Genomic DNA, 18425 nt, shown 5'->3' with positions numbered 1-18425 from the left:
TACAAACTTTACTAATGAGATATAAAGGAACTTGCTCTGGAAATATTCTGCTTTGGAAATTCTGAAATCTCAAATTCCCTTTTCTGGCCAAATCTTTCATGAGCCTCCTTTCTTCCATGCCTGGCTTCTTCCAAATCTTTTTCATCGTGAATCTTTATATTTTTCCTTCTGGTTTGAATTCCTTCTTCCCTCAATCTAAACCCTGATCATTTGAATGTTTCTTTCACTAGCACCAATAGTCCCTTTGTCCCCTCAAGGTTCCATCATTCTCACCAAATCACACCCATCTCTCACGAATTCTTGCCCTCTAGTTCCTAAACTCCTGTGTCTGGGGTGATGGACCCTATGGAGCATCCTGTCCTGCTTGTCCACCGGGAACTGGTGATCTCCAAGTCCAGCTGCTCCTTGCAACCTGCTCTGCAGCTCTCTTGCTTCCCCAGGTGACTTTCCTCCCTGGGGCCAGCTCATAATTTGTGGGGCCCAATATGAAATGAGAATGTAGGTCTCCTTGTTCAAACAGCAGGGGGGAAGTCTCTTTCTTTCTTCCATGTCTTTTTATTTGCTATTTAATACTGCACTCCCTTGAGCCCAGGGATACTTGATGGAGACGGCAGATTCCGTGGTTGCTCAGACCCTTACCTCACATCTCAGTGCTTGGCCATGTGCCCGATTTTCACCTCACCCACACCTGCGTGCGTGAGTGGGTGGGAGTGGGGGAGCAGGAGCCAGGGCCCATCCTGGGTGGTGGGACCGCACATGAGCCAGGGCCAAGTCCCCATTTTACCACTGTACTAACTTACAAGACACAGTTCAATGATAAAACTTGTTAAAATTCCAAGATGGAGATACTCCAAGATGGAATACTCTCTGGGTACCAACCACAGAGCATTAGAGCCCAACAGGGGGGTCCTTTGGCCCTGCACTGGTCGTTAGCCCATAAAACTGGCCCTTCCCAGTTCCCCCCATTCTATTCAGAGCTCAGGCACCTAGCACGTGCCTCCATCCCTGGGTACCAACCACCCTGGCTGCAGACGAGTGGGCCGTATTTCACAGGTGAGTCAGCAGCCATCCCAGCTCTTTCAGTTGCTCTCCAAGCTGCCTCCTCACTCACCTCAAGCCACACACCTCCATCCCTTCTCTCACAGAAGAATAAACTCCTACTTCATCCTGATCCAGGCCCACTCCTGCCATACAGGGTCCAGGCATGCCTCTTCCTACTATCTCCAAACCTCTCCTTCCTCAGGGTCCTGCTCCTCCCAGCCCAGCACACTATTAAGCACTCACCCAGCCTCTCCTTTGTGCCTCCCAGCAAACTTGTACAGGGCGTGCTCTATTTATCCTCATTTCTCATTGAGTCTTAGAAGTTTAAAGTAACTTGCTCATGATTACATCACTATTAAGAAGCAAAACCACTATTTCAGCCCAGACTCCAAAACCTAAGAGCACTTAGCCACCGTGCCTTCCTTCTGGCATTTTAGAATCCTCTTTCTACTGTCTTCTTTCTCCCAAATGGAAATTCTCTCTAGTAGTCCACATCCAACAAGAGAAAGTCAAACAAAGACAAAAACAAAAACTAACCCAAAGATATGCGTCATGATCCCACTTGGCTCAAATGCCCACCCTTTCTTCCCTTAACTATCATACTTCTTCCTGACATCACAATATACGCCCCCTACCCTTCTTTCCTCCCTCTCCATGTCCTTCCCATGAAGATGTCTGTCCTTGGTGGGAGCAGTCAGGGATGTTCTGAGGGAGCCTGCGGGTGTTTGTTAGTGCTTTTCCTCCTCGACTTCTCTCCTGCTGTCAACTTGTTTCTCAGCATTCTCCATCCTTGGCTTGCCTGGGTCTCATTCTGCCTCTGTCACTCAGACCACACCTGGAATGGTGGCATCCCCAATCTACAGTCTTGCCCTCTCCTTCTCTGCTGTCTTCCTGCATGGCTCTCACCTATGTGTAAGAGTGTCCCAGATGCCACACACACACTGTGAGAAAGCAAGAACGATCACTGTCTACTCTATGGAAGATATAAATCAGACTCCTTACCTGTATCATCTCTTTGAATCCTCACCAGCTCTTCAAAGTAGTGAGAAATCCGAAGTCTGGAATCTCCACGTCCCCTCTCCACAGGTGCCCTGCTGAGCAGTCCAGAGCTGGGATGCCAGCCGGGTCGGCCTGACTCCAAGCCCATCTTCCACCACTTCCCAGGGTCATCACCTCTATGATGCGTCAGTCACCTTTCAACCAAAAATTTCTGACTTCCTCAGATTTTATCCCAGACACCTCAAAGTTAAAATACCAACATTTCACTCAACTGCTTCCCCCCAGGATTTTCTATCTTGGTTAATAGGTTAGATATTGGATCTTGCCGTTCCATTCCTTTGTTCAAAATCCCTCAAGGGCTCTCTAATTCCTTCAGGGTAAAGTCAGAAATTTTTCTCCAGGACCTGCAAAGCCCTCCATGACCTGGCCCTCGTCTACCTGTGTGCTTGTCTTCAGCCATGTTTCTTGAAAGCATTCAGACCAACCAGTCTACTTGTAGCATCCAGCACTCTACCATATACCTTTCATCCAGCCATTCATTTGACAAATAATTGCTTATTGAGTGTCTGTTGGGTGCCATGCTCTGTTCCCAGTACCTTGGGTTATATCGGTGAACAAAACAGCTAAGATCTCACTATCTTTGAGCTTATAATCTAGTGCAGAGAGGCAGACTACGAATGATAAATGATAGTTATATGGTATATAATAACAGGATAAGTACTATAGAAAAAAGAACAGAAACTGAAAGCAGGGCAAAGGGGAATCACAAGAGCTTCCATGGTGCATAATCCCATAGCACACTCAGGGTACACCTCACCAGAAGGGAACATGAAGGAGTTGAGGGAGGGGGTCATGCTGACACCTGGGAGAAGCCTGTCCCAAGTAAAAAGAACAGATGATGCAAAGACCCTAAGGTAGGAGTGGGCCCCAGAGAGTCTCAAAGAAGACTATCTCCCCACCAGACTGTGAGTGCCTTGACTAGAGCAAAGGCAGCAAAGGGGAGAGTAATAGCAGAGGAGGTTACAAAGGTTAAGGAGGCAGGTAGTGAAAGATCTTGGATACCGCGAGGACTTTGCCTTTCCTCTGAGTGAAATGGGATCCCATAGAGAGTGGTCTGATGTGACTTACACTTTAAAAGAACCACTCTGGGCACTGGGATGAAACAGACTACATGCAGGCAAGGACAGAAGCAGGGAGCCAGAAGACTATTACAGTGACTTGGCAAGTGATGACAATGGATCAAACAAGGGTTGTAGCAGTGAAGGTGGGATGAAGTGGTCTGAACTTCAGCAAATAATATCCCCCTCTGTCTGGAATGTTATTCTCCCACAACCCATCCAGTTGACAGACTCACCCGACCTTCAAAAATATCCTCACCTCTTGGAAGCCTTCTCAGACCTGTTATCCTTGGCTAAATTCAGCAGTTCTTCTCTTTGCTCTCCCTCTGAACTCCCATAATACTACAGTACTTCATTATTAGAGCACATATCTGTCTATGTCAAAATTATTGATGTTATTGTCTATCTCTCCACCAGACTGTGAGTGCCTTGAGGCCATACTGCCTTATAGTTCTTTGTATGTTCAGGATACAGTTTTTGGAAATGCTCAATAGAAGATGGTGATGGAATAAATGACATAATTGTAAAAAGTAGTCTACATTCTCTGTCTCTATCCAGGCACAAACCCCCAGTGTCAGGAATTCAGGCACTGGTCAGTTCTCAGAATATAAATGTTCAGCAGTGATCATCCACACAAGAGCTCTACCACGTACAGCTGCCAAGACGACACCCTTGTCCTCAGCTGCTGAGTTAAGGAAAATAAGGAGGGTTGGCAATGGATATGTCAAGTAACTGGATGGAAAGACACATGTGTTCTATCACCTCTATTCACCTTACTGGTGAGGAGAGGGATCCCTCACACTATGTAGAATGAGATGGCCAGGCACATGACACCTTACCCTGTGCACGATGAAATGAGATTAACAGCACGCACTAAGTCACACACATGCACAGCCCAGGGGAGGATGCTGCATGCCATGAAAGGTCACACAGAGTTTGCATTCAGGAATAGAGTGAACCAGCAGGAGCTGTGGGAGGGAAGATCTGTAGCAACAAGAGGAGGAGGTGATGCCTAGTTTCCATGTAATTGGCTTGTTTGAAAGATCTTATGGGCTGGCCATCAGGTTGAAGGCCTGGTGGAGTACAGCTGGTCCTGCTGATAATGGAAATAACCAGGGGGAGAGTCTTTTCCATGAGTGGGTGTTATATCTGGTGAGAGCAGGGGAACTTACGGTTAGGCCTTTGGGGCCCTGTGAGGCTCAAAGATGTCAAGACAGCATTTAATATTGCAAGTTAATTTCAGGTCTCCCATCACAACGTGGAAGTAAGAGAAGTGTTTAGGTCTAAGATTGGAAAAGGAAGAATACCGAAGAAGACAAAATTAGAGATGGTTTGAAACTTGGGGACAGCATTGAGATAAGGGCTTTATGACTGATGCAGTAGATCCAGACTAAGAGCAAAAGATAATCTGCTAGGAACACACACCATGACCTAGGACACAAGTCTAGGTTAGATGGATGAATTCATTCTAAAGCACACTGAATAGACAACTCGGGAGGCTCTGAATAGACTTCCTGCTTTAGTCTGAAATCTCATGGAAAACTGAGCAAAGATGAGTTGGCAGTGGGATAAATGTGTGAACCCAAGAACTTATTTTTTTAATTGAAATATAGTTGATTTACAATGTTGTGTTTGTTTCAGGTGTACAGCAAAGCGATTAAGTTATATATATATATATATATATATATATATATATATATATATATATATATGTATGTGCGTGTGTGTGTGTGTTGTGTGCATGTGTATATATATATATATATATATATATATATATATATATATATATATTCTTTTGCAGGTTCTTTTCTATTATAGGTTATTACAAGAAGTTTAATATAGTTTCCTGTGCTATACAGTAGGTCCTTGTTGTTTACCTATCTTATGTACAGTAGTGTGTATCTGCTAATCCCAAATTCCTAATTTATCCCTCCCCCCCTTCCCCTTTGGTAACCATTAGTTTGTTTTCTATGTTAGTTTATTTCTGTTTTATAAATAAGTTCATTTGTATCTTGTTTTTAGATTCCACATATAAGTGATATCATATGGTATTTGTCTTTCTCTTTGTGACTTACTTCACTTAGTATGATAATCTCTAGGTCCATCCACGTTGCTACAAATGGCATTATTTCATTCTTTTTTGTGGCTAAGTAGTATTCCATTGCATGTATGTATCACATCTTCTTTATCCATTCATCTGTTCATCAGTGGACACTTAAGTTGCTTCCATGTCTTGGCTATTGTAAATAGTGCTGCAATGAACTATTGCATGTATCTTTTCAAATTAGAGTTTTTGTCTTTTCCAGGTATATTCCCTGGAGTGGAACTGCTGGGTCATATGGTAACTCTAATTTTAGTTTTCTGTACTGTTTTCCATTTTGGCTGCACAAATTTACATTCCCACCAACAGTGTACGAAGTTTTCCTTTGCTCCACAGCCTCTCCAGCATTTATTATGGGAGAACCTATTTGAATACCACATTCAGAGAAATATTAGAAAACGTAGAAGTTCCACCACTGATGCACTCATATCCTAGCAATGTTTCCCCATTTCTTGAGCAATAAACTCTGAATTCCTATGCCTGTTGGTGAATGCCCCATAGAAGCCAGTTCTACTTACTTAACCTTAGCTTTTATTGCTCTCCTGCAGGAACCATCCTTTGTCAAGTCCCACCTCCTTTGTGAAAGCCTTCCAAAGAAATAAGGCTAACAGTGATGACTTTTTAGGTGATTAATCTCCAGCTATAAGAAAAATGGATTGGGTACCTACTCAATGCCAATACTATCCTAGGAATTAAAGATGCAAAAAGATAAAAGATAAGCTCTTGCTTGCAAGGGGCTACAAACCTAGTTGAGGAGAAAGGCACATTCTTAAGTAAGTCAGAACAATGTAATGTAACACATGCTAGGTTGAAACAAGCAATGCAGGATGAAATGATAAGAAATGGAGAGAAGGAAACATAACTGAACTAGTTTAGAGGGGGCAGGGACCTATGCTTTGCCAGTTCTACCTCATTATATATGGTACAAAAACAGGGATATCATCTATTTATGTACAGCCAGAGCCTAACATTGCGTCTAGATTACTGATTGATTGACTGCACAATTGACTGATATATTGATGTTTGCTTACCCTTTGGAATCTTTCAAATGTGCCTACTTCTGTTCTCTAATCATATCAGTAACAAATTAACTCATCTTAAAGGATCTTACCACCCTTGGGAAATTTAGTATCACTAACTTAATATCCTACCTTCTCGTGCTTGGAGGTAGGTATTATTACTGACATAATTAAAACCATATTAATTAGATTTTTTTTTAGTCAACTGGATTTCAGCAGACTCCAGCACTGGGGGTTGGGTAGCTATCTATGTTATGAGATATCAAAGGCATGGAAAGGCCTCTCTGACCCCAAAATATCACACCCAGCTGGACTTATAGAGTGGCTAACATTGGAAATCAACCCCATTAGATAACACAACTCTTGCCCATGCAGGAGTTGTTTTTGCAATGTGAATGCCTCTAGTATAGGTAAAACCAAGTCAGTAAGTATTTAGGGCCTTGGGGTTTTGTCTGTGATCTTTTTAAGAGCTACTCCTGTGTACCAGATGTTGCCCTGGGCATCATGGGGATACAAGATTGATCAAACATAGGCTCCTCCTTTAAGTACATCACTATCTGGTTAGTTGGAAGAAACCTGCAGTTACCCAGCCCTGCAGTGGATATTTACAAGGCAGCAGCACATAATTAAATGATGATTATGGAGTAATTATGAAAGAGGAGTTGGTTAAGAAGAGCTGAGATCTAGCCTAGATTTTGTCATTAAGGCACTGTGTGACCTTGGGGATTACTTGCTTCCAAAGATTTGCTCTGGGTCTGATGTCCTCTGCTTCCACTGGGTGATCTCTGTCTAGAGGTAGTTCATGCTTCAGAAGATCCTTGATAGCATCAGAAGAGACAGAGATCAGAGCTTAGCATAGTGCCTGACATCTTAGTTCCCAGCCCCAGGTTGGCTTGAAATGACTATATCTCCCAAAGCAGGGTGAACAAAGAAACAATGGTGACCTGGAGTGACCAGGAGAACTTCAAAGATAAGGAGGAGCCTAATATGGACTTGAAGGAGAAGGTGGGATTTGGAAGGAGTGGCATGGGGAGGGCATGGCAGGTGGGGTAAGAACTGTGAAGAGATACCAGCACATTAACCTCACTGTCAATGATCTTTATCAGACAGAGTTCTTTATATGTGATGGCTTTATATACCTTTGCGGAACATTAGCAATCATGTTCTAGGAAATGAAGACTTGGAGTTGAAGCTGACAGCATCACAGACACACTCTGCTTTCCACAATGATACCCGTTTGCCCATTCTAGGCAGAGAGGTGGAAGGTTTTCTCTGGAAGTACAGCAAGCGTTGAAACCCAGCGAACTTGATCCTATGTCCCAGTCCAGCCTTTGTAGCCCATTGGTTCCTACTGTGCATTACAGGTCTGCCCAAGTCTGAGGGAACTCTTGTGACTCAGATCAAAAACAGCCTTCAAGAGAAAATCAACTGTAGCCCTTAAACCACTGCACTCATATCTTTGTTGCTGTCTTATTGGCTACTTTGTTGTGTTGTTGTTATTGTTCAGGGAGGGATAGATACTGAAAGTAGAGAGATACTGTTCTATAAGTATTCCCTGGAGTTGATGTCTTACTTGTGCTATTTCACCTTATCTTCACTGAAATTCTCAGGGGTAAACATAGGCTGCCTATTTTACAGATGAGGAAAATCAGGCTAAGTGAGGTTAAATGACTCTCTCAAAGACCCAGCTAGGAAGTAGCTGAATCAGAATTTAACCCTTCAAGCAGAAGCAGAAGTAGAGTAAGTCAAGTGAGTCAACCAAGGTGCAAAATGTCAGGAGGCCCTCATGCTCAGATGTTGACCCTGCACCTAGATGCTGCCCCTGCACCTAGATGCCCCTGAGGTGAGTACTTTGTTTCACCCTAGTCCTGGGTATCCAGGACCCTCAAGGCTGTCTGGCTTCAAAACCAATACACTTACATCACACCCACATGTTCTCTACGGCCAGCTTTTCAACAGTAACATCAGCCCCTTAGGAGCCTATAGAGAGAAACGATTCCCAAGCAAGCCCCAGCCTGGGAATCTTAACTCCCAACTGCCTGCTAACCACAATCCCAGATGATGCTCAGACAAGGCAGAGCAGGAAAATAAAGACAGATAAATCATTTTCAGCCAGAACTGCTCCAGTAGGTGCCATGTAACACTCACAAGGAAAGAGATACTCGGCTATGATGTAGCCCCTGCTGGAGCTAAAGAGGGGTGCAGGAGCATAAGCTCCCAATATACCCACTTTTAGAGAGTCAGAACACCTTCAAGAGAACGTGTGCTCTCCAGTGTTCATGGACATCCCAGTTCCTTTAACTCGTATAGACACTGCACATAACATTCCCTTGGAGAGACTACACTACTGGTGCAGGAAATAGTTAAAAGACGAAGAGCAGAATAATCACTGGACCCCAGCCCAGACCCATCCCAGAAACAGACACAGCTGTCCTACACAGGGGGCCTCACACCCCTTCCCATTCCCTGTGCATTTGGGACAAAGAGAGCCTCTGTGTGAAATGGCAAGCTGTGGATATTAAGTTGGACAGCAGGGCTGTAAAGCCACCACAGAAGGGTGACATTAAAGAGGCAGCATAAATCCCTTGAAGGCAGCAGTAAGTCTGTCAACACTGACATCAGGTTGTGCAAAACACACGGAGATTCAAGAAGCTCATGACAGTTATGTTCAGAGTCTCTGTGGAAAAAGGATGTAGGAGAGTAAAGAAACTAAAAAGTGACATTCTTTGACCATTCTACTAGTCCACATGATCTCAACCCACTTCGTTTCCAAACTATTTGGCTTCCCAATCCTGTTTCATTCCAGAACATTTCATCCCATCTCATCCTCTCCCCCTATACTCCATTCCAATCCATCTCACCTCAGTCTATTCCTGTATCATATGCTGCTTATGACTATTTTGTTCAATCTTATCCTATATTCTACCATTCAATTCAATCTGTAACCCATACACCCTTACCAAGCTAACCCATTCCGTATACAACAATAATTTTAGTAACTGTCCTAATCTGATGCTCTTATGGAAAAAGACATATAAGCATGGAGAAATTGGTACTATAATTAGATGGACTCCAAACCTGCCTACCATGCTCAAAGACCCTAAATTATTGCGTAAAGTGAATATTAGAGAGATTTTTAGTGAGATTTTCAATTCTCAGCCTTTCTCAAACAGACATTTTTATCAGCATATGGGCTGGAGACATAGAAAGTGGAGAAGAATGAGAACTGACATTTGCTCATTATGAGCAAATTCTGCTATGAACTAGAATTTGCTTTACATACAATATTTCATCTTATCCTCGCTACAACTTTAAAGGCTATCATTTTAATCCCCATTTTACAAATAACTGAGGCTCAAGGTTTAAAAAACTTGGCCATGTTACACAGCTAAGAAGTGCTTTCAGACCCAGTAGGACTGGTCACATGGAGCCCATGATCTTTCAGAGCTTCTGTCCTGTGTGGTTGATGACATGAGTGTGTGGTACTGGTGTCACGAGCTGTGGTAGCATTAGTAGTGGTGACAGTTGTTATCGTCATCATGCAAAATTGTCTCCCCATGATTGTGGATGACATAAAGCATGGAGCAGATATGGAAGCTGAAATATATAGTATATGAAATAGCAACACACATATGTACTTTGCATGAAAAGCAACCTCTGCCCAGCTCTGCCTAACACCCTAGTCTCTTTTGTTTCACTCTATATATTACTTGTTTATTTGTTGATGATCTCTCTCATCCAACTTGAAGGTAAGCTTCAAGAAGGAAAGCACTTTGTTTTATTCACTGGCATATACCCAGCCCCTAAAATAATGCCTGGCACATGGTTGTGCTCAAATATTATTATTTGTTAAATGAATGACTGAATGGTAGAACATATTTCTAAAAGAAGTTCTTGATATTTGAACAATAAGCAAAAGATAAGATCTAACAGAGAAATTGTTCTACACAAATATAATGGTAAATACATGACTTCATTCAGTTTAAACTACTAGAACATAAATAAATAAATAAGTGACACTCCTGCCTCCACTAAACTTCTGGTCAGAATTCACTAGCACTCTGCAGGACAGGGGAAGACTGGAGGATGTTCGGGGAGGTGCTCAGGTTGACAAGATTCTGAAGGTATTAGACCAAAAAAATTGAAAACCTGCCATGTGGGAAGGGTCATAGCATATGGGTACAATTCCAAAGGTAGAACAAGGGCCTCTGGATGGAAATTACATGGAGTTACATGTCAATACAGGGATAAAAATTCCACCATTCTGAAATGTTCAAAACCAGAATTGGTTAATTCTCCCTGGAAACCATTTTGTATCCTGGGGGGTGCCGCCAAAGCAGAGGCTGTATATTGGTTGTCCTTGTGCAATTCAAGCTTTAGATGGAGATTAGACTAAATGAATTCTAAGATTCTGTCAACTCTGAAACTTGATGGCTCTATGTTTCTCCTGGTCTTGCTCATCTGGGCATCCCCAGAAGCATCTAGAAAAGGCCCTAATGAAGTCCAGTCCCTGACATCAAAGTCCAGGGACTTGATAAGCTTGGCCATCTCCTCAGAACATCCTGACACTTCTGCTGTAGATAATTATCATCCCCTGCTAAACCTTCCCTCAACCTTCCTGCAGACTCCACTATAGATGTCCTTCTCTTCTTCCTCCATCTTCTTTGCCTCCTCCCTTTCCCATCCCCATAATCTATGCATGTCCTGAATCTGGTCACCCCAGAGCCTGCTCTGTGCTAATTATTTTTAAAGGAAATCAATCCCTGTTTATGTGTCAGTGAATATGAGACAGAAGTCTCACCCAGAGAAAATGTACATGCCTCTTGAAGGACATTTATTATGAAGTAAATCCCAAAGGATCTCAGGTCTCATCTAAACCTGTAAGAAAACATAATAAAGGGTAACAGAAACTATAATAAGTGCTGGAGGTTGCAGTCCAACTAGGAAGGGACACTAGAGGATCCTGTTTGAAGTTGCAATTGCTTTGTAAGAATATTGTGTTCACTTAAAATGTCTATTGATTTACAGTAACTTTAGATACAGCTTAGGGACATAATGGAAGGATCTAGGGCTCCAAGCCCAATCTTGCTGCTGCCACTGATTTGGGGGTGAGAAAAACTGATGTCCCTGAATTCTTATCATGTTAAAATGACAATAAGCATATCTGAAGTGAAAGATAAGCCAGGAAAAAAAAAAAAAAAAAAACGCTGATCATGGTCACTGGGAAGATGTGGGCATCTTTTCTATGGGCACAATTTCTATTGCAATTGTGCAGTAGAAAGCATTGCCAGAGCCACTCCCCTGCCCCAGTAAAGACTTCTTTCAAAAGCATGGATAACAAGAATATAACCTTAGGGATAAAAGGCTGAAGTATATTGAAGGAAGTGGGTAGAGATGGGAGGACTCAGTAAGCAGAATTCCAAGACTACTCAGTGCCTCAGCAGTAAAATCATCAAGAGGAGGAGGAGGAGGAAAAAGGGGGGAGGGGGGGAGAGGAAGAGGAGGAGAAAGGGGAAGGGAGGGGGAGGGGAGGAGGAGAAGGGGGAGGGAGGGAGAGGAGAGGAGGAGGAGAAAGGGTGAGGGGAAGGGGAGGAGGAAGGGGAGAAGGGGAGGGAGGGAGAGAGGAGGGAGAAGAGAGGAGGAAGAGAAAGGGGAGGGAGGGGAGGAGAGTGGGAGAAAGGGGAAAAGAAGGGGAGGGGAGGAGGAGAAAGGGGAGGGGGAGGGGAGGGGGAGGGGGAAGGGGAGAAGCAGAGGGGAGGGGGAGGAGGAGGAGGAGTAAGAGGAAGGAGAAGAGATAACTATAGGAATTACTATTATATTATTATTTTGAGCTAATTTGAATATTTGTAAGTTGAAGCTATACTTGAAGTGCTTGATCTAGACCCAGTGGGGAAGTCCTCTGTAAGTTGTATTGCTAATCCACATCACACACAGGCTCGAGGCGGGCAGGGAAGCTGCCCCAGCAGCCTAGTGACAGAACCCCCAGTTATAACATGGCTCAGAAATTTATATAAACACCCATGGAACTCAGTATTGCAGGCACTCACACCACGTTGGGGAAGCCAGCTTCCTGTTGAACCTCAGTACAAGAATGCAGATCTTTCCCATGGTCCAGAGAGAGAGGGAACCAGGGAGGAACAAGGCAGTCTATTTGCCCATCATTGAATTCAAGGCTTCAGAGGTTGTGAGAGGCACTGGAGGAAGGATGCTATGAGATCCTCCTCATGCCCTGCTTTCTGAGGCCCACAGCTCTCTCCTCAGGCCACTTGGCCTCAGTCCCCTTACCCAAGTTTCTCGAAAAAGGAGCTCTGGTTCTTCCTCTCTTTCTGTTCTTTATCAGTACACCCCACCTGGGCTCCAACTTCACAAGGTAATGTTCATCAATAACAAGTTATGGACAAAGAAATACTTATAATGTCTTTTTTTTCCAATAAATTTATTTATTTATTTATGGCTGTGTTGGATTTTCGTTGCTGCACACGGGCTTTCTTTAGTTGCATCGAGCGGGGATTACTCTTCCTTGCGGTGCGTGGGCTTCCCACTGCGGGCTTCAGTAGTTGTGGCATGCAAGCTCAGTAGTTGTGGCATGTGGGCTCTAGAGCACAGGCTCAGTAGTTGTGGCGCACGAGCTTAGTTGCTCCATGGCATGTGGGATCTTCCTGGACCAGGGCTCAAACCTGTGTCCCCTACATTGGCAGGTGGATTCTTAACCACTGAACCACCAGGGAAGCCCACTTATGATGTCTTAATGAATGACACTAGGTAAACCCCACTGCTCTGGCAAACATTTTTTGAGAAACTTCTATGTACCCAACACAGCTTTGCACTCATTAGGTCCTGTTATTCTGACAGCAGAATAACAAATCTATCAACTCTTTTCTCAAAATCTATTCCTAGTTAATTTAAGACTCTTCCTGCTGAAGCCTGAGGGTCAAGAACAAAAAGGGGGTCAGGGAGCCTTTGACATCAGGCCACCCCACTGCCGTTCTTACCACTCACTTTTTCATTTATTAATACCTGTGCTTTCATACCTAGAAAACACATCCGCAGTCTCTGCTCTGTGCCACGGGGTGGGCAAGGGGCTGGAGAGCTGAGCCAAGAAAGTTGATCTGACCCTAGGCCCTGGGGCACCATCCTTTAGCTCCTTGTTTTTCTGACATTAAATCCCAGGGAAACAGCTTTTACATATTCCTGGCTGGACTGTCTAGTCTTGAAGCAGAGGTACCCCTCCTCCCAGCACAGGGGCTTTCGTCTTTAATGATTGGATTGAATAATTTGATTTAATAAATCAGGAGAGTTTGCAGTGGGTTTTGCACTTTCATGATGGAAGATGTATGTAGTGTAGCTGCTGTTTGGTCATGTGTTTAATTAAATTAATGAATGAACATCTTTGGTGCTAAGGACTCCAGGTGCATAGACCCCCTTGTTCTTTAGCCCCCAGGCTTTATTCAGTAAGATTTCTAAGTTTACCACAAATAGATTTAGAGAAAAGAGCTGAAACTTACTCGTTATTCTTGCACTGAAAGAATGGGGTCTAGTGACCCCCAAGCGGAAGGTTTTCACCTGTTTGTACTTTTGAAGTTAATCTTGCCTAACCCACCCATTCCCAACCCGGTAGCCTGACCTTCAGTCACCTCCTGCTCACTTGGGGATACTTGCTCTCACACACTCGTTCTTACTGAGGAGACCCTGCATGATGACACCTTGGCCATGGAGCGCTACTGGTGAGAGGGGCATTTTCACAAGGACTGAACTCAAAACCTGAGGGATGAAACACCAACTCTAGTGTTTCAGACCCCAGGCAGCAGGAAGGGAAGACGGTCTGTGTGCAGACAGCGTCCAGAGCCACTGAGTAGTCCTTTACCAGCCTAGAACCATTGCTGCCCTCTGGAAGGAGGAGTCTGGCTACACGGAGGGCCAGCCAGGTAGCCCAGCTGGCTCCATCATCACTTGTTGGAGTCCATTTCTTGTGTTTTCTGTGGCTTTAACTGGATGGTTTAGTCCTTCATGAAGCAAATGGAGCTGTAATCAAGGTCTTTGTCACTCTCCCATATCTGCATGTAAGTGCTGAGGGTGGTGATAGCTCATCAGCCCTTGGCTTGCTCGGAAAGAGAGTTTTTTAAAGAAACAAAAGGAAACCAACTTTAAAAGGGTCCTAAGCTTTTGGGGACTCTGTGATTTTGGAGACACAGCAGACAAAAATATTCTAAGTCCTCCTTAGCTTACTTTGAATAATATATTGGTCCAAACAAGCCAACGACTAGACTCCAAGCAGAGAGAAAGTACCTCCGTTTGCAATGTTAATGGGCTGCTTCACAGATCAGTGAGGAGGCTGCCCAAGTGTGCAATGCATGCAGCTCCCCAGCTGAGGAGAGCACCCTGAAATCTAGTTTAATGATAGTCATCAAGACAAGGATGTAGAGTCCTGAGTGAAGGGGAGGTGCTGTGCCAGGCACTACAGAGGCAGGTGTCAATTCGGTCCTTACGGTCTGGCTTTGGGTTTTGGAAACAACGTTGTAGAATCATCTATGTCCTGTGGTTGGACCACATTCATGGTTTTCAACTTCTTTCTGTAGCATCATTTATTATTAAATAGAATAGAATAGAATAGAATAGAATATATATTACAAAGAAGCCCTACATGTAAGTCAGGCAAAGAGGAAGCAAAGGTGGGATTCAGGGTCTCTCTCACTCTGACCAAAGCCCTTCCTACAGGCCTCCCTGGAGACATGGGTATGGATTGTCTTAGGGTCATTGTACAAGTCCCTGGATTAGAAAGAAAGTAAAGGTCCCTCTAATCACAAGCTGTAACTCTGAGCTACCAATACAGGCTTCACAGACAGTGTGAAAGTTGGCTGATTCTGCCTGGAAAGGGGGGAGTAGATTGAAGCCAGTCTCCAACTTGCTTAGAAGACCATAAGACCATCATTTTGTATTAGAAGATAAATACAAAATGATGGTCAACTTTTCGGCTTTCTGGAAAAATGAACATCTGTCTCTCCTCTGTGGTGGTCACTAGTAATATTCACTAAATATCTGCAGTTCTCCACCTTCTGGACACATGGTAGGATTGTACTGCCTGCCCCTGTCCCTGGTTGGATGGGGTCATACAGTTAGCTCTGACCAATGAACTGTGGCTGGTGAGCCTTTGATTATGATGCCAGACACTACAATGCTCTCTTTTCTCTCTGTCACAGCAACTAGCGGTGCCTGAGGTGGAAACTGCCTGGGTTCCTGGATGACTACAATGAATATATTCTCCTCCCCACAACGTTCCACGGTGGCTACATAGCATGAAGAGGAAAAATATTTTGCTACTTTAAGTCACTGAGATTTGGGGATTATTTATGACTAATGCGTAACCTAGCCAATCCTGAGTTACACATCCTCTCAAGACACCTCCACGGTTCCATGAAACAGAGGTTAAGTTGGTCGGCTCTATGTTAGGAAAACAACCAGCCAGTTCATTAACTAGTATTTATTAACCCTAAAAAATGCCCTGTCTCATGCTAGTCATACATAAGAGGGAGAAACAGGTCCCTGTCCTCCGAGGCTCACCGTCTTAGCTGGAAATACACATTTCATGCAAGGAGGCCATGGAAAATATTTAAATATTAAATGTGAAGGTGTTTGTTATAGAGACAAAGGAAATTCTACATTGAAGGGTGTTATGGACTGAATGGATGTGGGCCCCCCCAAATTCATATGTTGAAGCCCTAGTGAACTCCTAGGGTGGTTGTTTTGAGAGTAAGAAAGTAATTAAGGTTAAAGGGGTGATAAGGGTGGCACTGATGGATTAGCATCAGTATAAGAAGAGACACCCAAGATCTTGCCTTTCCTCTCTCTCCACGTGCCTATGCTCAGGAGGGGCCCTACGTAGCCTTGCTAAGAAGGCAGCTGTCTGCAAGCCAAGAAGAAAGCTCTCACCAGAAACCCACCCCGCTGGACCTCGATCTGGAAAACACAGCCTCCACAACTGGGCGAAAATTCATTTTTGTTTGAGTCACCAAGCCTGTGTTATTTTCTTATGACAACTGAGCAGATAAGAGAGAGGAAGAAATGTAATTCTGGACTCAGCTTCCAGGAGAACCTTCTGAAAGAGGCAGTATTTCTATGGCCTTGAGGAAGGAAGCTAAGAGTTTCTATTAGTGCCATTCACTTTACATATATTATTTAATTTTCATAAAACAGTAATACATCATAGGAACTACTATCCCCTATTGCAAATGTGGCTCAGCGAGGTGAAGAGTAGGAGTCACACAAGATCTACAGATTGCCCAGATCCTTTCACACCTCACAATGCTTGATGGATGAGGGGATGATGGGCAGGAGGGGCAGGGGAGCTCTAGATGGCTAGGGGATGACATTTTCAGGAGTAGACTCAGAAAATGGATCTGAATGGGACTAAAGGTGTTTCTCCGGAAGCAATGACAGATACAGTGGGGTAGGAAGTCTGGATGATATCAGGTGTGGCTGTACTACTATAGAAAGAGGTAATGAGGAGTCCCCACAGAAATATCTAAATATTTAAAACTCTGTTCTTGAAATTGTGATTAGACATCAGTAGACTCTTCATAGTCAGATATATTTTTTTCTGGCCATCTTAAAAATTGATCCAAGTCAGTTTTTAAGATGTCCTAAAAAGCCTTTTTTGTTGTTTTTGGATTTGATATATTTCATCATCTTGACACAGCCTTGGGACAGAAGCCTCATCCAGGAAAATGTGAACTTTAGGTTGACTGCTTTGAGACAGTTAATCTAAAGAGGGAGAGGATGAAATGGTGCATGAGTAACAGAAAATTCCCAGCTTCATTATTGCCAAAAATTTCATACTCTAAAATAACAAACCTTTAGTGTCCCTAATTGAGACTTCTCCAGAGCTTGGGTTTGCTAGAGAGAAGAGTGGATTGCCACTCTGCCCAGCAGATGGCTCAGCCTTCTCTCCTGCTGCTTTAATAACCTTTTAGGTAATAACCTGTTTTATTAAGACAAACACCCAAACCCTTTAAGCTCCAGCAGAGATGAGCTTAAAAATAAAAAGCTCCAGGTGGCCACGGTGAGCTACTGAAACTTTTCTGTTCCTGTTTTCTTCAGTTTTACCCTCCCCTAAAGCAGGAGTTCCTGACCTGGAAACTACAGAGTAGTTTTAGCAGTCCATTAACCCCATGAAATTTAATACAAAATATTGGGAAAATGTGCACTTTTTCCAGGGAGAAGTTCTCTAGTTAAAATTATCACATCCTCAAAGGGCTCTAAGGCTACAGAAAGAGCCACAGCCCTAGGGGTCCTTACCTTGATTCCCACTGAGACCACTGGAGTCCAGAGAGCCAAGGTGGCTGAGCAGAAAAGGTGCTGAATGCAGGTCCACTTTGTAGCTTCATCTCTACCATCTGTGGCCTCAGGCAGGGAATTGCCATGCTCAGGTCAATGTCCTCATTCAAGCTTCTTGTTTCTTCCTTTGCAGGGTTGGACATAATTGGCCAAGATTGGACTTAAAGTATATAACAGGCACTAAGTAAAACTATTCTTCCTAAAAGTATATATATAACAGGCACTAAGTAAAACTATTCTTCCTTTAATATTCCTATCCAAGCTGGAATGAAATAACCTCATTTACTCAGAAGAGACATAACCTCCATCCACCTCCACAAAAATCTTTCAGTATACAGTTCAGTAAACTCTGTGGTGTGCATCTGTGGTGGCAGGGACAGCATTCACTGGTGGATCTAATGAGCACCCAAACTCTAGGAAGGGAAGGGATCAATGCAGTGATGTGTTTACCAGGCCACTGCTAGGCAAAAATCCACCATTATCTTCTCACAATGTAGTAGAAAGACCATTGTTGTGGAAGCCGCCATACTCGGGTTCCAGTTGAGCTCCACATCTGTTACCCTTGAGAACTCTTTCAATCAATGACTTCATCTTTTCTGTCAAACGAGAAAAATAATACTGCCCCACCTTTTACACAGGACAGTGCTGAAGACAAAAGAGAATCTTGGATTGTATGAAATAATGAGTGTGAAACAACTTCGAAAGTGTTCTAAGGGCTGCAAAAATAAGGAATGGTCATCAACATTGTGATTTTCATCATCAATACACAAAGGCATCTTTACAGGACAAATAAGCACATTGGCTTAGAGAAAAACA

Source organism: Mesoplodon densirostris, chromosome 15 (assembly GCF_025265405.1).
Source record: "Mesoplodon densirostris isolate mMesDen1 chromosome 15, mMesDen1 primary haplotype, whole genome shotgun sequence".
NCBI lineage: Eukaryota > Metazoa > Chordata > Mammalia > Artiodactyla > Ziphiidae > Mesoplodon > Mesoplodon densirostris.
Note: the sequence above shows the minus strand (reverse complement) of the source record.